Below are 26799 nucleotides of genomic sequence, written 5' to 3'. Positions count from 1 at the left end.
GGCAGAAGGGCCCTTCCAGGTCAATCTGCCCAATACCTCCCCTCCCTATTTCACAGATGAGAAAACAGCGTCAGAGAAGCTGGAAGCAGACAGCCAGTTGGTGGCAGATGGGGAACGAGATCCTGGCCTCCAACCCCTTCCTTCAGATAACCCAAGGAATTACTAACAGAACTTGAGTTAGAAAACAAGGTGTCTCGACTCCCAGTCGAGCGTTTGTCTTACTTACTACATGATGCTACTTTCTGGTGGAACATTCTGATCTGTGTTCGCTTGGTGTTAAGACCATAAGTTCCATTTAGAACCCAAGCAACCAGAAAGTCACCTAATCGCTCACGGTTTCACAATGCTGAGCCCAGACAATGAGTAGACAAAGTGATATAGGAGGAGGATTTGGAAAACATTTTTGTATCCATTGGAAGAAGTTGCATCAACCTCCCGGGAGTCGGGAGCCCTTCCAGCTTCGACGGTCACTCCCTTTGTGTGTCACTTCTGGCTGACATGCCCCAGTCTGGGACACAGGTTTTTGTCCATGGTGTAAGGGGCCGTCAATGTGGGCTGCAAGTCATTGTCTAGTTCCAAAATGCTCCTTAGTGGCGTCTTCCTTTTATTGTTTGAACGTTTTGCAGCTTAAGTTAGCACACATGGAAACGGAACCAACCAAAGAAATCAATGCAGCAGAACAAACCCTACCTTCTCATCTTCGTGGTACAGGAAAACTGACCTTTCACCGGGAAAATGAGGAAACCCGGCGGTTTAGTCTTGGCCTTGCTAAACTTCGGTGAGTCACAGAATCCCATGCATCTCAGTTTTCTCATCTGTAAAATGGGAATATTGATTCCTTTTCTATCCACTCAGCTGGGACTGATGGCTATGAAGATCTGACTGCATTACCTAAGTGGGAAGAGGGAAAGAAGCAGCGTAAGGTTCAGCAGAGATGGGGAAGAGTAGCATCACCTGGTGGGGGGCATTTATGGCAGAGGAGCGAGCAGGCTGCAAATTCAAGATTATGCTTTTAATTACCTTCAGATGCTGACCTATATAAATAAGCCTATTTCACTTCTTTGGGAGGGGAGCTGAGAAAGGGATAGGGCGGGACTCATTAACTTCCTGGCAATGCGGTTTTGCAGCAGTGGCTAGGAAAATCTTCAGGAGGGGGAAAGCCAGCTGCTTTTCTCTAGCGGGAGAGAGAGAGCCCGTTCCTTCTCTCGTTCCCATCCTTTTCTGTGCTCTGGGTGGCAAGGTGCGTCTGTCCCCTTACGGCACTCTGGCAACTCCCCTTGACAAGGGCCATAAACATTCTAGTCATTTCCTCCATGTGGCTTTTTCCCTTTTGAAGCCCGTGTGCTGCACACCTTGGGGAGAGCTGTCACCTCAAGGAGGGCTGGAGTACCTGCATGGCGTTGGGTTGCCGCGTGCCAGACAGATGGCTTTTTTCCCTGGCAAGATAAGACTATATTAAGGACGAATTTATGAATAGCCCGTCTCCCAGCCCTGGTCCCCCTGGGGGCCTCCCGCGATTGGTCAGTTGTGTGATTACAATGGGCACTAATTATACCCAGAAGCGAAGGAATAGCAGGCGTAACTTACAAAGCCCTTGGTGATAAGGGTCCAAGTAAACACAATGAGATAAAAAACGACTTCATCCTTCCAAAAGGACAAAGGCATTACTTCTTGGAAAAAAAAATGGATGGCGTAGGAAAAACAGTTAAACAGAGAACAGAAATAAAACAGAAATGCTTTCAGCTTTTGTTTTTAGGAGAACACCGGCAAATTTGGGTTAACCCTGTGTGGACCACGGTAGCGTCAGTAGAGCACAGTCCTTGACTTGTCCTGCACGGATGCTGGGAACGCTCGGATCTCACCGTGCCACCTCCAGGAAGAGGATTTACAAGTGTGGAAGCCAAATCTGTACGTTTAAGACCCCAAAGATAGATGTTTCAGCCAAGAAACAGCCCCAGCCTACACCGCAATACAAATGCTCTTTAAATGGCTCCCTCTTTTTTTTTCCCCCAAATGACTCAGCAGCAGCTGTGCCCAGACTAGCCTGTGGCTCTTGCCCCCGAGATTGGTCACCCCAGTGTTCGTTCAACAGAGTCAGGATGGCTGTATAATCAGGGGCGTGAGATGCAACTTGTACACACACAGATGCAAGGAAGGCCACGCAAACCCCAGGAGGTGCTTCCCGGAAAGAGGCTGGTGGGGAGCGGGAAGGAGAGGCCCAGGGAAAGAGAATCTCTTATTTCCTGAGGAGGCTGACTCTGGTGCCCGAGGAGCAGGGCTCAACTTTTCACGTACTTCCTGCCCTTGCCTGTGCTGCAACACTCTCCCCCCCGCATACCTGCATGGCTCCCACTTGCTTCTGTCATGTATCTCTCAAGACACGTTCTTGGTCAAGCCATTCCCGAACCCTCTGCATAAATTACCAACCCCCTTCCCTCCCCAGCCTTCTCTCCGTTCCCCTCAGAGAACTTTTCTATGAAGTATTTACTGCCCTGTGACACATCCTCTTCACCTGTTTGTTTATTTGCCTGTCTTCCCCCACGAAATGAAGTTTTATGCGTGAGGGGACTTGGCTTCGTTCATGCGGCAACCGCAGAGCTCAGCACACCTGATCGGGCGATGGGATAGCTGGTAAACCATGCCTACGTGTGTCTGTGAGGGCGTCTCTGGACAAGATTGGTGTTTGGATTGGTAGAGTGAGTAAAGAGGACGGCTCTCCCCAGTGGGAGTGGGTACCACCCAATCCAGCGAGGGCCTGGATAGAACAAAAAGGTGGAGGGAGTATAGATTTGCTGTTTCTGCTTGCATTGAAGCATCCATCTCTGCCGGCCCTCCCGCAGGGGCGCTCTCGGTTCTCAGGCTTCTGGACTCAGACAATATTCACACCGTGAGCCCTGATTGTCGGGCCTTCACACTGGCGCTGAATTACACCGCTAGGTTTTTGGTTTTCCAGCCTGCAGACAGCAGTCTGTGGGGCTTCTTGGTTTCCATAACCACATGAGTCAATTCCTACCATAAAGCTCCTCATCTACAAGATACCTATCCTATTCTGTTGCTCTAGAGAGCTCTGACTGGTGCAATGAGAGTGTCGCATGTGCAACCCCATTTAAGCCTTGTTTTACTCACGAGAGCGCAGATGCTGTGATGTTAAACTATCCAAGATCACACAGATGGTGGGTAGGGAGCTAGACTCAGACCCAGGTGGTTTGCTCCTGAGTTGGCACTCTGAACCCCTAGGCTCCAGAAGCTTCTCTCAGTTCTTGATCGAAAGTATGATTTCCAGCTTCCAGCTCCTCACCAGCTACCAAAGCCCAGCTGAGCACATGAAGGATGCATGGTCCCTTTCTTCTTTCACATTCCCGTGGTCTGTGCCCAGATAAAGACCCATCTCGATCATCAGAGAAATGTGGGCTTTGACCCTTCCTGATTATGTTACTGAGTTGCACTTGGGAGTAGGTGGGCCATCAATGGACACAGAGGGCGTGACACAAGAGGGCTGTACATCGTCCCTAATCTGCAGTTTTACTTTCCATGGTTTTAGTTACCCACGATCAACGGGTGGGAGGTGGAAGCAGGTGATCGCCTTCCGACACCTGGTCAGAAGGTCAGTAGTAACTTAACGCCACATCCCAGTGCCTCTGTCATTCACCCCACTTCATGTCATCACGTAGGCATTTTATCTCCTCCCATCATCGCAGGAGGAAAGGTGACTACACTACAATAGGGTACTTTGAAAGAAAGAGACATATCATATTCACATAACTTTTATTACAGTACCTTGTAATTGTTCTATTTTATTATTAGTTATGGTTGTAACTTGCTTACTGTACCTATTTTACAAATCAAACTTTATCACAGACATGCACATATAGGAAAGAACGTTGTCCATATCGGGTTCACTACTATCTGTGATTTCGGGTTTCAGACCCCACCGAGGGTCTTGGGAGGTATCTCCCGCAGGTAATGGGGGACTACTGTATTGCTCTGTCACTTGTTTCAGTAAAAATGAGGGGCATTGCCCTTGATCTAAGTGACCAGCGACCACCCCATGGGGATTCATGGAAGAAGATTCTCATGTCTAATAACAAATATACACACACACTATGGGGACCGTGAATCGAGTAACTTGTAGTCTTTCCTACTGCGCGTCAACTCCTGGGAACTTAGAGACACATGTCTGGCCCCGCCTCTAGCATATGCAGAAAGCTTCCCAGCCCCAAACTGGTGAGTGAGCCTCCCGCTCTGGGCACAAGGTAACTCTTCTAGTCTTGGTTTCCTTTTCCTTTTCTTCTCTGTTTTTAACTGTTCTTGCCAAATTATATGTCAGTGAGTGTAGGGGGGTGTGTACATGTGTGTATACACATTTGTGTAGCTTGTATGTTTTTTTAGCGTAGGACTCAAATATGGTCACAGCTCTTTTCGTTTTCCTGTTCACTGCCTGAGGACCACCTGCCCTCTGTTAGCAGAATGTCCCTCATGAAGTCTCTCCCCAGCTTCCCACCCACTTCTGAACCCGAGTCTTTTTTTTTTTTTATCTATTTTTAGAGAGGGGGGAAGGGGCAGAGGGAGAGAATTTTTCATGTAAACTCCCTGCTGAGCAAGGAGACTGACGTGGGGCTCTATCCCACAACCATGAGATTATGACCTGAGCAGAAACCAGGAGTTGGATGCTTAACTGACTGAGCCACCCAGGAGCCCCTCGAACCCCTGAGTCTTTAAATGAGAAGTGAAACTTTCAGTCCTTCCTCCAATTTCTGAATTAACGGAGAGAAATCAGATAGCTAAGTAGTGTGCTGGGATGTTGACGCAGCCATGGTCACGTGGTATCCCTGCTGGTCCTTTGCAGTCCAATCCTGTGTTCGAGATGCCTGCCATGGTCTTGGGCACGCCACCATGGACCTCACATTCACTCTTTCAATTCACTATCATATAAACCATTTATCCTCAAAACATGACATAAGCCAGGGTGTCAGGAACGCACCATGCTGGGCCACCTACCTACCCCCCAACAAAACTCCGGGACTCTTGGGATGTATTTCTGGCCGTCAGTCCAGGCTAACTGTCCCTCTTCTGCTCTCCATGGTACTTCTAGGGAGCCCCTTGTCTTCTTTCTTGCTAGAGAACTTTAGCCAGAGCCATCCTATCAGATTTTTAGAACTTTTAATCTCAGAAAGCAGTGTTTAGGGTTCTAATTCCATCCCTCCCTGTAGGTTCTGAGATTTTAATGCAAAGGAGTCCACACCTTCTCCAGAGCTGTGCGTCCCACCTAGGACCAGTGGGACTCTCCAAGGTCATTGTCCAGCTCACCTACTCTCTGTTTTGTTTAGCTCTGCTCTGCTCTAAGCTTTATTATTTCCTCTCTTCTGCTTGCTTTGGATTTAGTTTTCCCTTTTCCTAGTTTCTTAAGGTGAAAGGTGATATCATTGATTTGAAATCTTTCTTCTTTTTAAACACAGGTATTTACAACTGCAAATTTCTCTCGGAGTACTGCTTTTGCTGACTTTCATGAATTTCAGTATGTCGTACTTTTATTTTCATTCATCTCAATGTATTTTCTATTTCCCAGTTCCCAGAAGTTGTTATTTCTTTTTTGACCCATTGGTTATTTAAGAGTGTATTGTTTAATTTCCACATATTTGTGGATTTTTCAGATTTCCCTCTGGTATTGATTTCCAATTTTATTCATCATGGCTGAGGAATGTATGACTTCAAACTTTTTAAACTTAGTGACACTTGTTCTGTGCTTTACCATAGAGTCTATCCTGGAGAATATTCCCTGTGCACTTGAGAAGCATGAGAATTCTGCTCTTGTTGAGTGACATAGTCTACAGATGCCTGTTTAGTCTAGTTGGTTTATGGTGGTGTTTGCATTCTATTTCCTTGCTGTTCTTCTGTCTAATTTCTCTATTATTTAAAGCAAGCTACTGAAGTGTCCAGCTATTATTGTTGAACTATTTTCTCCTTCTATTGTGCCACTTTTTGCTTCATACATTTTGGGGGATCTGCTGTTGTGTGTATATATGTTTATAGCTGTTGTATATATCATTTTCATGGTTTCCTTTAGCTTTTTGTCCATGGTTTCCTTTATCTCTTGGAGCATATTTAAAACTGTTGATAGAAAGTCTTGGTCTAGTACATCCAACATCTAAGTACTCTAAGAAAGAGTTTCTATTGATTACTTTTCTTGCCATGTATGGGCCATACTCTTGTCTCTGCATACTTCAGTTTTGTTATTGTTGTTGTTGTTGTTGAATACTGGACACTGAATATTATAATGTAGCAACTCTGGAAATTAGATTATCATCCTTTCTGGGGTGTTTCGAGGCAGGACATTCTAGCTGTTGTCTTGTTGAATGATTCTTCTAAACTAACTTCATAAAGCCTGGATTCCTTGTCATTTGTGACCACTTAAGACTCTCTTCCATTTGTCTGGTTATGGGGCAGAGATTGGACAGAAGTTTCTTTAAATGTCTGGAACAAGGACAATCACAAAAACTCCCAATCTTTGCAGATGCGCTTTGCATGCGTACCAGGACATGTGTTCAATACTCGGCCAAGCACTTAGCAAATCTGCTTGAGCCTTTCCTTTATTCTTGTGCAGCACCTGAATGTCAGCCAGAAGGGAAAGTTTGGGGTCTCCTCAGTTCTTCCCTGAGCATGCAAATAGCCGTGGGCATGCATGTGGCCTTCACAATTCCCAAGAAAATGTCAGAGCATTTCCGAGCCCTTATTTTCCAAAGCGTCTCATTCCCCAAGCTTTCCTTCCAAATTTTGTGGTTAGTCTATTGTTTGCACCAACTGTTACCCACTGCCCAGGCAGCAGGGATTAGTACCTTGGCCTTTAAGTGTTTTTGACAAGTGCCCCGTGGATAGCCATCCATGCACTGGGTGAGTTCTGAGTCAGGCAAGGTTAAGGTGAGCCCTTTGAACTGCTCCAGGGAGCTACCAGACAGGTCAAAACAACCAGCCACAATTCTTCAAGAAAAAGATCTATTTCTCTCCCTCAAGGTACAGGTGCCTATACTGGGATTACGGATCGTTGTCTTCAAAACCACTGCTGAGCTAGGGAATAGGGACTGGGACCAGGATAAGTTAAATGTGCCGCAAAGCTCTCTTACTAAGATTCGGTTGTTAGGTTTGTTTGTTTTTGTCTTTGTCTTTTGGGGGTTGGGGTTTTCTTCAATATTTTTTACTAAGTGTCTCCCTTTCTGCTGTATGCTTTTGGTTAGTTTCCAGAATTCCAAAAGGGTTGATTCTGAGTTTTTTGCCAAGTACTTATTGCTTTTGTGGAGGAATGAGCTATTCAAGTTCCCTACTCTGCCATTTTCACTGATGTTAGTCTTGTAAGTATCTTGTAAGTACCGACATTGGGCTAGGTAATGGGGATGCAGAAAGGCTTACAAGATGGCTTCTGACCTCAGGGAGTTTACAGTCTGGTAGGGGAGCAAGATTCTGGTACACGAAGTAATGGTACAAAATGACAACTGCTCAAGGGCAAGATTCCTGCTCCCAAGGGAAGTTATGGAGGACTGAATTCTTTAAAAAGCCAAGGGTGATTGGGCCAGGTCCTTTTTACAGGTAGTTTCCTAGGCATCTCCTTGTCCCTTCCCTTAAGCTTCTCGGGGCTACACTCAGAGTGGTAGCCACTGCTCTGTCATTTTTGGTATTTGTTTCTAACTCCCTAGTAGACAAGAGCAATCCTCTCCTAGGCAGCACAGAACTGACCTTCTTTGAAGTTTCTCTCTTTAAATTAGATATGAGCATCTGGGACTTGGAGAGCACTGATTAGGTCTAGACTTAATTGACCTCGTTTGGAAATAGATGGCCATCAGACTGATAAGGTAAACATGTTGTTAGAGGCTCTAGTTAATTTGGAACGGCTGTAGCCATGACCGCAGCCAAAGAGCAATCTCTTATTCAGTTGAGCTCTGCTGTCTGCCAGGCAACATGTTGTCAGCCCCAAACACAGCCATTTCATTAAAAAACTAAATTTTAGGGGGCACCTGGGTGGTTCAATCAGTTAAGTGTCCACGTCTTGATTTTGGCTCACGTCAAGATCTTGCTGTCATGGGATCGAGCCCCACATCAGGCTCTGCGTTCAGTGTGGGGTTTCCTCCAGATTCTTTCTCCCTTCCCCTCTGCCCTGCCTCCCACTCTCTAAATAAGTAAGTAAGTAAATAAGTAAGTAAGTAAGTAAATAAATAAATAAATAAATACAGTATTTTAAAAAATAAGTAAACATTTTATACATTTTATGTACTAGAGAGTTGGTAGAGAAAAAATACAGAATAAGTCAAGGTCCTTGGTCCTAAGGAGATCATAATCCTTAAGATGAACAGAAACTCTTGGCAAAATAATCTGGGTCTGCACAACAAAAAATTCACCAAAAGAATGCTAGTCAATTATTTGGACGTATCCTTCCCTTCCTTGGCTTTCTTTTTCACTCTTTGTCTTCATCTCTTCCCTTCCTTCCTTCCACAAATATACGATGTGCCCAGAACTGCCTACTTGTTAAGAATAAAACACTAATAAAAATAAACTTGGTTTCTGCCTTCATGGAATTTATAGTCTGGTAGTTGAGTCAAAGTAGAAAGACAATCACAACCAATTACCATTGAATCCAGGTAACAACAGAGGCTCATAACCTAATCTCAGGGGTCATGAACTGCATTCTCAAAGAAAGGATATCTAAGGGGATGAGGAGGGGAAAATAAGAGTGATCCAGGAGAAGGAAGGGTATTTTTCAGGAGGAAGGACTAAGAGATGTGCAAAGGCCCTGAGGCAGGAGGAAATCTGAGAATGGAGAATGGAAAGTAGGCCAGTGTGTGGGGCATGAAGAGGGAGGAGGGGCAATGGTACCAGATGAGACTGCAGAAGGAGCAGCACAGGGGCTGTGTCATCCAGGGTCTTGTGGGACTGAATTGGACCATATCCTAAAAACAATGGAAGCTGTCATAATCATAAAGCCACTGAGGGGATGAGTGTCCACACTTATACTCTGAGGCTCAAATGTATCCTCAGAATGTTACTTTTCCCCTGTATCTAATGTCAGTCTAATCTTATACCCTCACCACAGAGAAACAAAAAACTCTTTCTTGACGTTGTTCATGTCTCAGTTGCTTCCCATTTAAAACAATCTAAGATGAAATCTTTGGGATAAATATTTGGTCTTTTCAGAATGTGATCTCAATTCATTCTGGATTTTCTTCACCTCCTTCTTCAGCCCTCTTCCCTGGGACAGCCTACCAGTTTCCTGTTGTAGTCGTTTGTTTGTGGTAGGAGGCTTGTGTTCCATTCTGTCCTCGTGGAAGAGGCATGTCTGTGGGCATCTCCTCCTTGGGCCAGCCCTGGGTCCTCACCAAGCTCTCCAGAGGCATGTCCCATGCCATGGTCCTTGGTGGCTGGTACCTGTCAGGGGAGGCTGGGCTTCCCATTCCTCTACAAACCACAATTGCTCCCCACCAACGTGCTCGAACTCAGTAGCTTCCTTCTCCTCCCTCCCCTTGGTTGTGTAACCATGGGGTAAGTGCACCTCATCAGAATTAGTGGCGACCCTCAGACAATTGTCTGTGCATTCTCACCCAGCAGCTGGGATAGGTTACTTTGAGACCCTCCATTCTCTCACCCATGCGGGCTCACCACTTGGTCCTCCTTTGTCCCGGATTTTCCCAGTTTTCAAGCTGAAAGTGCTGTGCCCTTCAGTCTCAGGCAAGTGGAGTCAACTGGTCACTTTCCACCCATTCCTCCCCATGGCCAGTGGCCGGAAGTCGGGCAATCAAGTTAAAGAGAACAGAGAAGAACCACTTTGACAAGATAAGGAAGCACAGTGGCCCAGCCCCTAGGTTGCCACCGGCTTTCACATGGGGTTCATTCCACCTCGGTGGAAATACAAAACAACCTCCTGGCTTCTATATTTGCCAAGAAAGAAGTTATTCACTGCAGAAACGGATTTGATAAAACACATAAAGAGAACACATGCTTTAAACTGTAAGGATTAAGTAGCTAAGTTTTATGCTGAAGTCAGAAGGGAAACAAGAATCTTAGGTCATGTATCTAAGTTTACACAAACATCATCTAATTCTTATTTATTTGGTTAACACTTTGGAGCAGGAAAAAAAAGTCAAATGTTATAGTTTCAGCATCAAAAACATATGTAAAGCAGCTCTTACTCTCCTGCGCAGTGGATGGAAATGGCCCCTCTGGAAGGGGTGTGGAAGAATGCCTTTGTGTAGCTGGGTTTTTATGTTCTTGACTTACCAGATCAAGGACAGATGTGAATGTATTTTTCGGCTTCATAACCAACAGGGAGTATTGCAACTTAAAGCAGCTGGGGGAGAAAGCTCTGTATACTACAACGTTCTTTCTGGAAACCGACTTATATTTTAATGGAAAAACTGGGAGGCATTGGGGGTGGATACTTTGATTCACTGGGAGAAATATAATGGGAGTGCACGGGGCAGATCCTGGGGCTTCTTCTGGTGTTATGGGCAGTCCCTATGGCTCCCTCTTCGAAAGGATGTCCAGCTGTCTTTTCTGTCTGAGGCCCCACCTGGAGCAGTGCCCTTCAGGAAGCAGGGGCTGGGGAGAGGTTTACTCGCTAGGTGCCAAACCCCGCGCTAAGTGCTTTACACGTGTTCTCTCATTTGTTTTTCAAAATAACCTTTTGGATGCAAGTCGTCAAGGCCCTTATCCCAAAATGCTTGGGGCCTCAAAAATGTGTCTCAAAATGAAGCCTTTCCACCCAGATTTAAGTCAAGAAAAAATGGGGGTGGAGACCATGCAGCCCATCACACCCCCCTGTGGGTCTGCGGTCGCACCCCTTGATCCAACACACTTGTACTTTCCCATTTGGTGGGACAAATAAAAGTTATAAATTGTTTCACATGAATTCTGGTCAGACCTCACCACTAAATGGGTTTTAGTGCCAAACATTTGGGACAAAAAGGAGAGGCTTTGTGTTTCCTGCGCTTTTTGGATTTCAGAATGACAGGAAGGAAATTTGGACTCTCCTATAATGCCCATGTAACGGAGAAGGAGGCTGAGGTCAAACACGTTTGTTCTCTGTACCTCATTCTCTTCCAATTTCAAACTCATTTCTGAATTAACTCCATGTCTTTTGGGTCAGGGCTCAGTCTTTTTAGAATTTGAGTTCCATTGGTGCTGGCGTTGCCCCCCACCCCCACCCCCGGGGGGACCTCCGTACTGGGCCCGTGGCTGGCTGCTGTGGCTGAGTCTCGAGTGTCTGGCTAGATTCCTCAGCTGCATGTGGGACTTGACACCCACCCCCTCTTTATCTAAACGTAGCTCTCTTTCCTTGTCTCCTCAAGGAGGAAGATTTGGGCAAACAAGAAGCAAAAATGTGGCTCCTTTCTATAAAAATGAGATATCCGTGGACTCCCCTAACATGGCTTGAGAGCTGTTATTTGTGGCTCTAGAACATTCCATGTCTCTTGAACTGTAAATATTTCTAGGGCAGCCGGGAAGGGCCTCTGTCCATTCACACACAGGGACCTAGCTCGATATGTAATAACCACACTCCCAGAGTGTGGCAAGGTGGGTGCACATGGGTACACACAGCAATGAAGTGTTTGCCAGTGAGGCCCAGGCTGCCTTGACCAGCAAAGAGCCAGTGGTGAGACCGTGAGCTGGGTCCTCCCACTGTGTGAGTGAGGGTGGGTGTCGCTCTGAGCAGGGTCCAAGCCAGTCCCTTCTCGAAGGCAGAAGCATCCTCGATGGTTTCTGACCTCTCCTTCCTCCCTACTTCTGGCCAAGGGAAAGCAAGGGGTCCAGAGCCAGAGAGGCCAAAGCCACAGGAAGTGTGTGTGCAATGGGCTGGGGATAGTGGACTTCTTTGTCCCTGCTGGTGACACCATCCCACCGGCTGATGGACGACCAGCGGCTCCCATCTAAATCACAAGTACAGGGGTTCAGAGCCACCAAACCGACTTCTGCTGCTCCAGGCAGATAGTGAATGTCTTTCTAGAAGGTGAGAGGGCCTCGCATTTCAGAGAGCCAGCTAGCAAGAGCTAGGGATGGAACAGAAGACTCGGTCCCACTGCGGCAGAAAGAAAAGTGTTGCCCCAATGCCGTTCCGCAGAGTGCTTGGTCCCCCTGCTAACACAGCGTTCCTTCTCACTTTCAAAGAACAGGTGGGAGTCTGACATGCTCCTGAAAAAGAGAGACAGAAAGAAATCCTCCCCAAGAACTTTAAAAGTCACTTTTCTTTTCTCCATTTCTGAAAGGACTTGGTCCACGTTCTTGCCCCGGGGAGAAATGGCTCCTGAGAGCTGAAGGAGTGGGAGAGAAAAGGTCTCCTTAGACCCCGAGCCTCAGTGTCTGCATCTATGAAGGCACCTACCAGAAATACTACTGGGAAGAGTTCGTGTAGGGAAAACGTCTGAAATATGCAGGTGCTCAGAAAATTAGTTACTATTTTATTAGCAGTAGTTTTGCTATGGGAATGGTGATGATGGTGATGATAATGGTGATGATGGGGATGGTGGTGGTGGGTATGGTGATGATGGTGATGGTGATGATGGGGATGGTGATGGTGATGATGGGGATGATGATGGTGGTGATGGTGATGATGGGGATGGTGATGGTGATGATGGGGATGGTGATGGTGGTGATGGTGATGGTGGTGATGGTGATGGTGATAATGGGGAAGGTGATGATGGGGATGGCGATGGTGGTGATGATGATGATGATGTGGGGATGGTGGTGATGGGGATGGGGATGGCGAAGCTGATGGGGATGTGGGTTGATGTCCTCTTTCCTGTTCATGGGTGTAGTCCCAACACTGCAAGTGACATGACCCCTCCTCTCTCCCAGCCCTGCCCATTCTGGGGCTCCCCCTTGATAATGAACAGAGTGGGCTGGTTGAAAGGGGCAATAATGTCCCCCCAGCACTCCCTGGGGTTGGCTCCTCCTTCGTCCACTTCAGACCCTCTGGGCTCCCAGCTTCCTTGGCTAAGGAATAGTGCCAGAGGAGACAACAGTCGCAATCTTCCCCAACAGTTTCTGGGTGTCCTGTCCTCACTGAGGTTCCCCATGCTGGGGTAGGGAGGTCAACCAACTACCCCAGTGGCCTCCCTGGGCAGGTTAGGCTATGGCCCTTGCCCAGGTGCTCCTGACACCCTGACATGCCCAGTCACAACCTCCCCCCCCCCCGATACTCAGGCATGCTGGGGTCCACAGCCCAGGTCCTCACTTGGACCCCAGTTCATGGTTACCTCTGATACCTCTCACTACAAGTCTGGGAGGAAGGAACTATGATGCTCATTCCACAGATGAAGAAATAGAGGCCCAGAGAGGTTAAATATCAAGTCCAAGCTCACACAGCCAAGATAGGGGCAGGGCCTAGATTCAAGCTCAGGGCTGACCTCAATGACCTTGTGATCTCCTGGCCCTGTCTCATACCCAGAGGCTCAGATCAAGTACCAGGGGGGCTGTTGTTTGCCACAGACTCAGGACAAGGCCTAAAATGGGAGCAAAGGGATAAGGATCATTTTGGAAAAAGAGCCCAGGGAAAAAGAGCTGGAAATCCACCTGCTAGGCAGCCTGTTTTCCAGAGTTGAGGGCTGGACCCTCAGCCTACCCCTGGCCCAGTGCGGGAGGGGTGAGGTAGGAGTACCCCAGGGGTTCCCACCCAGCCACGTCCCTTTGGGCTTGTTCCAGAGGAAGATCTTGCTTCCCATGCTGGGAACTCCCATGAATGTGCTCAGGAAGAATATAATCACAAGAACTTTCTAGAGAAATGGGTTCCCACTGTTACCCTTTAACCAGAGCCTATAGCTCCACTTCTGTGGATGGTTATAAACCTGACCAAAAAGACAGGAGAATTTCAGGAATCTTTATCTGAAGGTAGCCATCAAATTCCAGCCCCTGGCAAGTAGCAAAAAAATACACTGCCACTCCAGTTACTTCTGCAGCTGCCATTTTCCTGTTCCCTTTGTCTGGGTGGCCTTTTCCCAGCCTTCTCTATCTGGTGAACTCATAGACCTTCTCCAGGAGCCAGCTCAAATGTCGCCTCCTCTGAGATGCCTTCCTGGACCCTTCCAGGAACACGGTGAGGACATCCTTTGAGAATGCAGATACATTTTAGAAACTTGTACTGGGTTGTCAGTTTACTTATCCATCATCCTCAGTAGCAGCAGAGTTCTTGGAATACAGTAGGTGCTCAATAAATGCAGGCGAGACAAGCACATTCATGAATAAAAGCCCATTTAGCTTAGTTTATGCTGGAAGTCGCAGAGAAGTCATAAGTTAGGTCTTCGCACCAACTGTTGGGGCTCATCTCATCTGCAGATTCATGATAGTGGCCTTAAAACAAGAAACAGCCGCTGCCGAGGCCCAGACGGAGGCTGGGAGATTTGGTCCTGGTAGCCTTGTCTTTACTTCCCTCTTGTGGCCAAAAATTACTGCTGCATCTGAAAAAGCCAGAGATTTCCCTGAAGCCAGGGAGAGGGAGGGATTTTTGCCTCCTGGAGCAGTTTTCTTAGGGTCCCCTGAATTATTCTGATCCAGTCTCACATTTCCTAGATGTATCTGTGACCCTCCCTCCAGTGCCTTGAAAATATGTTAAAACGATGGTAGATAGATAACCAGCAGGGTCTGACTGGCCTCAAAATGAGCATCTAAGAGACTCCACGTATCTGTCAGCTCTGGCTTGAAAGTGTGTTGGGGGGCGCCTGGGTGGCACAGCGGTTAAGCGTCTGCCTTCGGCTCAGGGCGTGATCCCGGTGTTATGGGATCGAGCCCCACATCAGGCTCCTCCACTATGAGCCTGCTTCTTCCTCTCCCACTCCCCCTGCTTGTGTTCCCTCTCTCGCTGGCTGTCTCTATCTCTGTCGAATAAGTAAATAAAATCTTCAAAAAAAAAAAAAAAAAAGAAAGTGTGTTGGGTGCTTGGGTGTGGAAAAGAAGGATATGACAAAGCATGTGGTAGGTTTCTGCCCTTAAACACCTAACAGTCTACTTGTAACACCTTTGCTGGAAGTTCAGGATGAACCATATGACACTGTATATTAATAAAGAATCATAAAAATGCCTGTCAACCCAAAAGCCTAGCTTTGGAATCAGGCAGAGTTGGAAGTCCATCCTGATCCCACCACTTACTACCTAGGTGACCTTGAACAAGCTACTGCGTCACGCTGAACCTTTCTTCATCTGCAAAATGGACCTGCTAAGAGAGTTCCTCCTTCACAGAGTCATGATGATTTAGTGAGATGATGTGTGTCCAAACCTCAGCATGGTGTCCAGCCCAGAGTGATTCCCGTAAATGTTAGAAATTATTGTTATAAGTAAGATTTTTAATTTTCTAGTGCAAATAGAGAACAGGATGGGATGTAATAAAAAAAAAAAACCAGGATAAATACATCCCTAATCACGGTCTTCCTAAAGGCAGATTTCAGGGGTTTTTATTCTTAGAGCTCATCTCAATATGGTATTTATTAGTATGATAGTGTATCACGAGCAAGATGACCCACAGGGCTGCCTTGTTTTAAGGCTGCATGGAAGAGGCAGGCTACCAGCTGGCTCTAGCCAGAGTCAACTTGTTTCAATTTCTTCTTCCTTCACCCCTGGCAGACATCACTAATCAATCACTTCTCCCTCCCACACCCATGGCAGACACCACTAATCAATCACTTCTTCCTCCCACACCCATGGCATACATCACTAATTAATCACTTCTCCCTCCTAAACCCATGGCAGACATCATTCCTATGACATGCCAGACATCATTCCTATGACATGCCAGACATCACTAATCGGTCATAGCCCTCTTTCACATACAGCAAGCATATAATCTTGGATTTCTCAGTATAGAGCTCCAGGGAGTTACAACAATTAAGCAGAGTGGGGAAATGGCATACAATCTAATTTACCTTTTCAGGTCTTGACACATGGGTGGTTAAAGATGTATAGAGGAAGGGGATGGACATCTTCCCCCTTTCTGCCAATTTTTCATGACACAAGAGTTACTGAGGCATCACATGGACTGGTACTACAGCCCTCTTGGCCCATAGGTGAGGGCACCCTACCAACTCAAAGAAGATGTCCTTGAGCCAAGGACAGTAAGCAGAAATGGGTCCCATATTTGGCCCTGGGCCTGTTCTTGAAGACACTTTGGAGAATTCCTACCACTGATGGCCAACAGCAGACTAAAACTCTGGAAGGTTCTAGAAGGTTCTGGAAGATTCTGATTCATAGGTTGGAGTTCAGGGCATCCAGAGGGAGTAAAGTAAGCTGAAATATGAGTGAGAAGGCAGATGTGCCAGGAAAAGGAAGTTAGTTAGAAAGGAGCTGCTTTGTGGAGCCCCTTGGCCCATAAAGTGGACAAAGGGAAGGTTGTTAGGCAGATGAATAAGGGATAGCAGTTGTTTTGAGGCAAGATCTCACCGGCAGCTAGTGCCAGGAGAGGGGCCTGAGCCCTGAGAAGGATTGCAGAGGGTTGGAACTCAGGACAAGGTGTGGAGAGAGATAAAGGCCAGGGATGCTGGGAAGGAAGCTCTGGTGGGCTTGGTGACTCCAAGCACATCAGGAATGAAGGAAGTGGTGCCATCAAAACTGCTTTCCTGGCCTTGAGCTCTGCAGGCTGGGAGAATAATGACACCTCCAGAAGGAAAGGGGGCTGGGGCTCAGAGGAGAGGATGTGCTTTGTTTCAGGCACTGGAGGTGCCTTTGAGACATCCAGTGGCAATTTCCTGTGGGCAGCTGGAAATGGGAGATTGGAACCAGAACTAGAGCTGCAGATATTAGAGAGAAGAGAGGAAAAGGTTAATGCTTTACAGAGCCAGCCTCTCTTTTACTCAAAGCAGTTTGGGTAGGAAAAGAGAGCGTGCATCCAGGAAAAAGATGAACTGGGTGAAGGTCATGGCTTAATTAAAAGGCATTCGCTGCAATCCGGTTATTCCAAAAGATACTGCATATCTGGGTCAAGTGTCCTTTTCACAATATCACCTAAAATGAGTAGGGGAAAAAAATGTTTTTTGGTAATAGGGAACAGTAAGTCTCATGCACAGGACCCCTAATGTCCCTACTGCTAAGAAAGAAAGTGTATATTTAACTGAAATACCCAAGCAGTCAGAAGAGAGGTCAGAGGGACGATTCCTTTATTAGGAAACTCCATTTCCTAATGCGTAATAAAGTCACTTGGTCCCAAAGGTCAAACAGACTTGGATTTGAACCTCAGCTCCAGCACTTCCTAGCTGTGTGACCTTGGACAAGGCACTTAACCTCTCTGAACCTTGGTTCCCTCATCCATAAAATGGAGCTAATAGAGTACCTAGTTCACAAAGCTATGGTGGTAATCAAATGAAATGATGTATATAAAGGTTTAGTCCAGTACTTGATCAGTAATAAGAATAGAAGGAATGAGAGCTGTCCTTTTATCTTATCATCTAACTTTTTGTAGAACAGACAACCAGTGCATCTTTTCATGGCTGATCTGATTCCTGGCAAGTCCTCTGAGGGAGGCAGAGAAACCCTACACCAATAGGCACCAGCAGAGCCCATTTATTTCTTTTGTTTAAGTCGATCGCATCATCCAGGAAAAGACAAGAGGGAGAGGCTTCTGGAATTCTCCAGGAGATAAAAAGCTTATTGGCCATCTTCTGTGGGCTTGTGCCCCAGTTTGGGTCTGGAGGGCTCTGCTCTCTGCAGTCCTGTGTCCTTCCCCCTTTCTGCCAATGTTTTCATGACACGAGAGTTACTGAGGGGTCACATGGACTGGTACTACAGCCCCCTTGGGCCATAGGTGAGGACACCCTACCAACTCAAAGAAGATGTCCTTGAGCCAAGGACAGCAAGCAGAAATGGGTCCCCCATTTGGCCCTGGGCCTGTCCTTGAGGACACTTTGGAGAATTCCTACCACTGATGGCCAACAACAGACTAAAACTCTGGAAGGTTCTAGAAGGTTCTGGAAGGTTCTGATTCATAGGTTGGAGTTCAGGGCAGAAAGGCAATTTGTGGTAGGAGGATTAAACTCAGTATGCTAACAATATCTAACATTTGCTGAGCAATTACCAAGGGCCAGGAACTGTTCTACATAAGTACGAACTCGTTCCATCCTCACCATGACCTGCGAAGGGACTACCATCTCCATTTTACAGAGAGACCACTGAGGCCCAGGGATGCCAGCAAACTAACATCTACTAAGATAAACTAAGTGGCGGAAGAAAGGTTTGAAACCGGACTTCTGACTGCAGAGCCCGGACAATAACCACTGTGTTCCAGCTGTGTCTCAGGGCTGCGGTCACACCTGAGGGAGGGGAGGGCTGCCATGTGAAGCTGAGGAGAGGCTGGGTGGCAAAGGAACCCCTCATAAGTGCTGTTTCCCAGGCCTGAGCCCACCTCGGCAGAACGTCCTGCCTGGTGCTAGGCGTCCAGATAAATAGCCTTTTTGTCAGATGTTCCCAGGGATGAGTCACCCTCAGGAAGCTGCTGGATTCTTCTAAGGGCCCCTGTTCTTTTATCTTCTTGTTCCTTTCCTGGGGATAAATAGGACACTGAGAGAATTTCTTTAATTCCTATATTTACTCACATGTTCTTCTCATCCCCAAACAGTGTTTAATAGGAAAGGTACAAAGTTTCCTGCTACACCATCCTCCCCCCAACTAGTGGAGGAAGTGGGGAGATGGCCCAGGGGCCCAGCCGAAGGGTTCTCCTTGTTGGACGTGTAACCCGGGGCTTGACCACTGTTCCCACCTCTGTGTCTGCTCTAACGAAGCTGTCGAGAAGGGGAGGGCAGGCGTGGAGCAGCAGAAAGGGGGAGAAGGCCCCCAGCTTCAGGAGAAGGAGCGAGGGGGTTCATTCCTGGCTAGGGGACACCCAGGGAAATGGACTCGTATGCTATTCTCTTGCAGCCACTTGCATGGAAGTATGGTGGTGGATCCTAGAGTCTTAGGACAAACCTCTGGTAGTAATGGTAGAGGACAGAAACATGAAAATGGGTCTCAGATCACAGGGCCCTTAGAGAGTAAGTCCCCAGCCACTTTATGCTGTCCTATCCCTGGGTCCACCCAGAATCCAAGTCAGACACAGGAAGGCCATGGAATGAAAGACTGCAGTCTGCTCATTCATGATTCACTCATTCATTCTACACACACTCTCTGAGCACTTGGTCTGTGCCAGGAGTCTCGCTGCAAGGTGGGGATGCAAAGCCAAAACGGACACCGCCTCCAAGAAGCCTGCAGTCTGGAGGAGAGCGGACCTCAGGCACCCAGCCGAAATAGCCCCAAATCTCCGGCAGCTCAGAGACCCATGGGCCCTTCCCCCTGGGCATGACTGGGAAGGCACAGTGGTAAGGTGACCACACTGAGGGTTTGGGAAGGAGGCAGGGGGCAGCGGGAACCACTCGGTCTCCCCACTAATTCGGAGCTCCCTACTGATTCGGAGCTCCGAGCTCAGCCAGCCCGCCTTCTCTGCTCCTCCTCAGGAGGCTTTGGGCAGATGTGCTTGGTGGAACGTGCCCGGTCAAAGGTGCAAAGCCATTCCTTCCTCGCCCTCTCGTTCCCACCATCACCCAACCTATTCAAAGAGCAAGCAAGGAGGGGACGCGGGGCACCGGAGCGCTTCTTCTCAGAGAGCTAGCAGACTCTCACAGAGGTTAGAGGCACAGGGGGTGGTGGGGAGCCCGACCTACTTCAATATACACCCAGTTTTGCCCCCCTGAGCACATGGCTTCATCTCTCTGAGCTTCGGCTTCCCTGACTGCAAAGAAGAAATAAGAAGACTTCCCTCACAGGGCCCTCATGACGATGACATGGGACAATGCCAGCAGGGCCCTCAGCATAGCACCTGGTGCACTGCAGCCCGAAATAAATGGTAGCTATTCATATAATAGTATTAAGTGCATTTTTACCATATTCAGAGTCTCTGAAATTTGTAGTGAACTTAGAGTCAGAAGATCCGGATTAGAGGCTGGGTCCTGTCACTTCTTCACCATTCCTTATGTCCCTCTGTGTCTTGCACCTCTCATCCCTCAGCATGAGGGAAGGGAAATCTGCTCTACTGTGTTGTGAGGACCAAAAGAGACAACCCTGGGAAAGGGTTTTGTGAATCAAGTACAGTGTGGATTGAGACAATTATGAACCAAGGGCATCCCTGGCTTCTGTCCTGTGTCTGCGGTGAACACTACCTGGTACCCAGAACTTCCTCCCCTCCCCTGATGTCTTCCAGCCCCTCTTGGGAATGAAGTGTTTCCACCTGATTCTACATTTGACTTCTCCCCAGTCTCCAGTGAAACTGTAAGTCTCTTGAGGACAGACCCATGTTTATACACAAAGAGTAGCCTTCCACTGCATTCAGGACATGCCCAGCATTTTGTAGGCATCATATCATGTTCTTCTCCCCAGATCCCTGCTGGGAAGGGACTGCTGTTATCCCCATTGTCTAGATGAGGGAATTGACACTTCGACAAGTTAAACACTTTGCCAAAGATCCAACAGCCAATGTGTGACTTCTTCACCAGGACCCACAGCACATGTTTGAACCTAGATCAGTCTGGCCCCAAGGCAACCTCTTAGCCCCATGAAGAGCCAGGCCCAGACAGGCACCCAGTATATTCATTTTGCTTGATTAATTACGATTTCTCTTTTATTCCTATCTCACACCTGTAAGAGAGAACCCCATGCAAGAATCCCCTAATCATAACCCCACAGCCCTCTTGAACGTTCTGTGGGCACTGAGAAATGCACATGGGTGACCAGTATAGGCATAGTCTCTGTCCTAATCCCATCAGCAGGTTTCCTACGATGGCCAGACCCTGTTGGAAGGGCTGGGACTATAGTCAGTGACCTAGCAGACGAGGTCCTGTCCGCAAGGGGTGCGTGTTCTGATGAGGAAGATGGACAATGGCCAGCAGTGAATAGAGCTATGGGGAGAGAAAGTCCCCATAGCATAAGAAGAATAAGGAATAAGGGCCGGAGCGTGACAGAGTGGGGTACTCTTTGAGTTGACTAGTCAGGGGAAGATGTCTCCAAGTGACATTTGAGCAGAGACCTGAATAAATGAGGAAATGAGCCATGTGGATGCCAGGGAAGGGGTAGTGTAAAAGGTGTTCTAGGCAGCGTGAAAGGCGAGCACACCGACGCTAACAAGCGAACAGGCTGGGTCCACATAGACAAGAGCAAGCTGGCCAGCGCGGCTGGTGTGGAGCCAGCAAGGGGAAGAAATGTCAGCTGAGGCTGAACCAGGGGACCACGAAGGAGCCTGGAGTGCTTGGTAGGCTCTGAATGAGACCAGAAGCCACCGGAGTTTTGGGTAGTCTAACAGAGAAACAAAATCACTCTTTATCTTTCCTAGTAGAGGCCAGTGGTTCTCAACTGAGGGCAGTTTTGTGGGACATCTGGCAAAGTCTAGAGACATTTCTGGTCGTCACAAATGGGCGGGGGGGGTGTGGGCTACTGGCATCTAAAGGGTAGAGGTCAGTGATAATACCAAAGATCCCCAAATGCACAGGACAGCTCCCCTCCTCCCCAGCAAACAAGTCTATGGCCTAAAATGTCAACAGTGCCAAGGCTGAGAAAGATAGGTATAGGCCCAAGCATGGGCAGTATGCTCTTGGGAGGACGGCAGGAACTCACCCATGCAGGGTCCAAGTCCCAGGAGCCCTGGACTCGCCCAGAGTCAACATTCCTTGCACTACTGTTGGTATTTCCTTCTCTGCTCCAAGAACCACTTAATTGGGACACATTCCAGGCCACTTCCTGCTGCGTGGCGCCTGCTGTGTGTCTCAGCTCAAGATGATGAATTTTCTGTGCTCAGGGCCGTCTGTATGTGTACGCGGCCTTGACGTTTTGTGCGCATCCTGCGTCCTGAAGTGTAATTTATTAGGCCTAATCCCTGTCTGGGGTAATGGTAAGTCCTCCCTGTAGAAACGCTGGGGAAGAGGATATGCCCCATTATTATTTCATTAGGACACCGCCGGGTATTCCGGGAGTCCCTGAGTAGGGATCACGTGCTCCTCGGATGATTTAGGCAAGACAGCTGGGGGGCCGCGTTCCTCCCAGAACTCAGGACAAATAGCCCCAGATTTCCACTCAGGCATCTTCGGCTCTCTCCTTGTTACTGAGTTCCTTCTCTTCACTTCATGCCGGTGTTGTTCTTGCACATCAGGAGAATACACAAACACCTTAAAGAAAGCGTCAGGCATTTCCTGCTTTCTCAACAATGCGAGTAGTAGATCCGAGAGCTAAATGTCAGCAGCAGAGGTTCTAACCTCACAACGTGTGCCTCCAGGTTCCCTCCGAAATCGGCGTTGACGGAGGCTGCTAGGGCACGTTGGCATTTCATAAATTCTCGGTCCTCCTTCGGCCCAGCCTGTCTAAACATGTGGAGTGAGGGGAAAGGCATTGAACCATTAGACTTCCAGCCTCCACTTCCCTCAAGGATACTCAGCACTCTCTCAATCATCGGGCTTTGCTCTTCCTTCCCACCCCGCTTCTCATGTTCAGGGTCAGCTCTAACATGCCCTGAGTGGTAGGTATGAAGGTCACTGCATTCTAATTCCCTAACTCATGAAGATAAATTGTTCTTTGCATGTTCATTTCAGCTCAGAGATCCCTTCTTCTGGGTCCTTCTTTTCCCATCCTATTGAGTCTTCAACTGATCTGAGTTGGGATGGATTTATGGACCTTCCTTTTCCTAATCCCACAAGGGACTCTTGCTTTGGCCAAGGCCCCACTGCCACTCAGCTCACAGTTTCACTCATCACTACGGGCAACAGGTGGACCAGGAATGGGCTGAGGGAGGGCTGCAAACTCAAAACCTTGGGTTCCATCCACACAGTACACCTCAGTACCTGTACTTTAACTCGGGAAAGTCTTTTCCCCATTCTGAGCCTCAGTCTCCTCATTTGGGAAATGAGAATCACTGTACTTACCTCTTTGTGTTGTGGTCTGCAGAAAGTGAAACAGTGCATAGCAAAGCAGTTTTCAAAATGCAAGGAGCAACTTGGAGGTTATGATTCTATTCTAACACAGTAGCCCCCTCATCCACAGGGGATATGTTCCAAGACCCCCAGTCGATGCCTGAGCCATAGATAGTACATACGTACATACATACATACAGGATACATACATACCTATGATGAATTTATTATAAATTAGGCACAGGAAGAGATTAACAACAATAATAAAATAGAACAATTATAACAATGTACTGTAATTGAAGCTATACCGTATTGTCCTGTACTCACCCGTCTTCTGTGTGATATGAGATAATCAAATGTTTCAGTGCTGAGATGAAGTGAGGGGAATGGCCCAGATGGCCCGAGCACTGTCACATAGTGTGAGGCTACCATCGACCTTCTGATGATCCGTCGGGAGGAGGATTGTTTGCTGCTGGACCACGGTTGACCGCGGGTAACTGAAGCTGGAGGAAAGTGAACTGGTGGACAAGGTGGGGGGACTACTCATGCCATTTGGCTGTGACTCATGGAACGAGAAGCTGCAGGGGGTGTGAAAGGAATAGCTTCTCTTCTCAGGGTTTGGCCAGAGTGCCCAGGGCGTGGTCTGTGCTGGGCGAGGCTGTCGTGCCCATGGTCACCATTCTAAGCTGAGTGGGTGAAAGGAGAAGGGAAAGGCTACTCGGCTCTACTTGTTGGGCAGGTTCAAGGTTCCGCATTGAACCTCCTGACGGCCGGCCTTTCTGCAGGAGGAAAACAGCTGATAACAGAAGACAACAGGAGGACCCTCGTTTCCCCCTTTTACTTGATGTCCAGCAATGCAGTTACGGAGGCAACTTCACACAGTAAGTCTGGAAGTTGTTTCTGTCTGGCTCATCGATAGTTGCCTTATAAGAACTCTTCGTGCCTAAGAAGCCTTGTAAGCCTTTTTAAGCTCCAAAGATTAGGGTGAAACAGGGAGGGGCATGGGAGGAGGACAGATAGACAGCACACTGGAGAGCATTCTCCATGCAGAGAAGTGGATTCTGTACTTCGGTTAGCTTAATCCCCAAATTGAAAGCGGCCGCGAACATTGTTCTGAGAAAGGAGAGCCCAGATAAGAGAAAGCCCCTCGCAAAGCCCCTGCATTGAGCTGTTTGTGGAAATGAGGATCGTGTCCTTTCCCTGCAGCCAAAGGACGGGAAGACAAGCCCGCAGAGGACAAATAGAGGGTGAGAGTTTCCTTGGGACAGCCTGGGGAAGCAGGAGACGGAGCGGCCCCACGGTGGCCCCACGGGTGAGGCTCACACATTCTGCCAAACCACCAGCCCGTCTTTCCTTCTCAGCCTGGGCACCCCCAACCCACCCATTTTCACACCATGAAAAGCACAAGTGTTGGCTTCTTCAAAGACCGAGCGGCAGGACAAGCCAGCCTTGCTTCCAGTCCACCTGCAAAGGACCCGAATACATGCACGAGAAAGCCAACCCCTTTCTTTGTGGCAAACTTGGTTTCCAAGCCCAAGACCTCAGTCTTGTCAGGAGAGGCAGGCTTTAGGTCCAAAGGACTCCTCCAAGTCTATGCTTGAAGGCTGAAGGTTGCCATCAGAGGGGCTAACGGGACATGGGTGGGTCCCGACGTGATTCATGTGGCCTGATGAGAATTCGTAGGTCATCCAAGAGAGCTGAGAGTTTCCAAGAAGACAGTGCTCCTTTGGAGGTGCCGGTGACTTAAAAACAGTCACAGGAGCTCATAATCCCACCTAAGGAGACTGCACTTCAGTGTCTGCGGTGGGGCCCCGCCTGCCCCACCCCACGGCAGGGGCAGGGATGTGATGAGCCAGAGCAAAGTAAGACCCTGCAGGGGGGTTGGCGGGGGGACAGGGGCTCCAAGGGCCGCGGAGTGATGGGCCCAGTTCTGTTACAAGTTGAGAAAGAAGAGGAAGAGAGTAAGCGTCAGAAGGGCGTGAGAAGGCTCCTGGCTGGAGGAAGAGCTGCCATGTTCCCATCCACTTCTGGAACTTTGAAGAACCCTGGTTGATTTCAGACCAGTCCAGGAGCATGGACGTGGAGAAAGGGGGGGGGGGGGGGGTGATGCCAGCTCCCCGTCCTCGCTCCTCCAGGTTCTGTGAGCACAAGGAGGGACACCCCCCTCCCCGAAAGGGATTTGGGAACCGCAGGGACATGTCGGTTTCCAAGTGCTGCTTACTGACTGGGCTCAGGGTCCCTGGGGGCTTCTCTGTAACTGGTTTTCTCCACCCACAATCAGGTGGTGAGGAAGGGTGTTGGGCTTGCATGCCTTTCTGAGATATTCCCAGGAGCACAGGGTGGGGGCAGGATGGGGGGAACCTTCCAGAAGAGCCAACAGTCTGTGCAACCTGCCCGGGGAGTCTGGGGAGAGGTACAATGATGGCAACTTCCACAGTCTTACCTTGTTTCCCAGGTTTTACATGGCACCCAACACATTCCTTTTGACCTCTTCCCTTTACCCTGCTGCCATTTTACCTGTCTTTACCTTTCGGGGGAAAAAAATTAAATGTATGAATATTTAAGGAAATATAAACTATTTTAAAATATTTATGAAAACCACCAAAATGATACACAAAAAATTTTAATTATATCAAAGTCCTATGTACACATGATTAAAAAATAATAGCATTCAACGGCATCTCATGAAAACCACCCTCCTCTGTCAAGCCCAGAGGCAACTTCTCAATTTTTAACATCACTTCTGTTTTTAGTTCTTCTGCTGATCACCCCCACATCCCCAAGTCTTCCGCTGCTTCTACCACTTCTTGCTTTATCAATGGCAAACTTTATCTACCAAGCTTCTACTCGGAGAGATGAGGACTCGGCTCACTCAGGAACACCCACCCGCTTCTCATCCTTCCTTCTTCCTGACAGAACTAAAGCACAGGCTGACTTCCTCTGTCGGTCACCCGTGTCTACATAATGCGTTCATCGTGCTATTTTAAAATATCCACTGTTTACATATACCCGTGTGTGTGTGTGTGTGTGTGTGTGTGTGTGTATCGACCGGAATGTCTCTCTTTCCTGTCTTTCGTCCTCTCTCTGACCACATCTCCATCTACACAGTCTCAACATAGCTGAAAGACTCTGGTCGGACGGGTGGAATCGAGCACGCACAGGCTCGTTGCTGTCCCGGAGATAAGCAAACAGGAGAGTAAAACATGGGGAGCTGGTGTCCCCAGCCCTGGAAACTGGCCCAGATAAAACGAAGGGATCAAGGTTCGCCCCACTTTTACCTACACACATCTGCCAGTGGACGGTCAGATGCCAGGAGAAAGGCTGGAAACAGAAAATCCTGGAAGCAGATCAGCACAGGCGGCTGCTTCTTGCCCGGAAGGTCCCCCAGCTCCATAATCTTCCCTCTTCACCAGCCAGCTCCAGTTGTTGACTCTGTGTTCCTACCTATGCCAGGAGCAGTCACCCCAGGAATAGTCATTCCCAGGAATGGTCACCCCTGGGAACAGTCACCCCCAGGAAGAGTCACCCCCAGGAAGTCGTCCCCAGGTTCAGTCATCCCCAGGTATAGTCATCCCCAATACAGTCACCCCCAGGTACAGTCACCCCCAGATATAGTCACTCCAAGGAAGTGACCCCCAGGTATAGCCACCCTTAGGAACAGTCCCCCCCAGGAAGAGTCACCCTCAGGAAGAGTCCCCCCCAGATATAGTTTTCACTTTTCTTGCAGCAGCTCCCACCTCTGCTTCTCTGCCTCCTGTCCTTCATCAGCCTCTCACAGATGCAACAGATAGTCACCGAGCAGCCACCCTGTGCCTAGACACTGAGAACACAGACACGTACAAGACAGACAAGGTCCCTGAACTCTGGGAAAGGGGCTTAAGTGGCCTTTGAAAGGACACCCAATAAATAAATTAACTACACGGTG

The 26799-nt window shown here is 48.2% G+C and overlaps 1 long non-coding RNA gene across 1 annotated transcript in view; it reads left to right on the top strand.

Annotated features, from left to right (window-relative positions):
- The first annotated feature begins 630 nt into the window (after positions 1 to 630).
- The window catches only part of LOC121101191, a 29316-nt gene continuing 3147 nt past the window's right edge, over positions 631 to 26799 (top strand). Inside the window, exons 1-3 of the long non-coding RNA XR_005833116.1 lie at positions 631 to 778; positions 1744 to 1908; positions 23660 to 23755. This is a non-coding gene — a long non-coding RNA (uncharacterized LOC121101191). The remainder of the gene's footprint in view (positions 779 to 1743; positions 1909 to 23659; positions 23756 to 26799) is intronic.

Source organism: Ursus maritimus, unplaced genomic scaffold (genome assembly GCF_017311325.1).
Source record: "Ursus maritimus isolate PB19 unplaced genomic scaffold, ASM1731132v1 scaffold_7, whole genome shotgun sequence".
NCBI lineage: Eukaryota > Metazoa > Chordata > Mammalia > Carnivora > Ursidae > Ursus > Ursus maritimus.
This window is presented reverse-complemented; position numbering and strand designations above follow the sequence as displayed.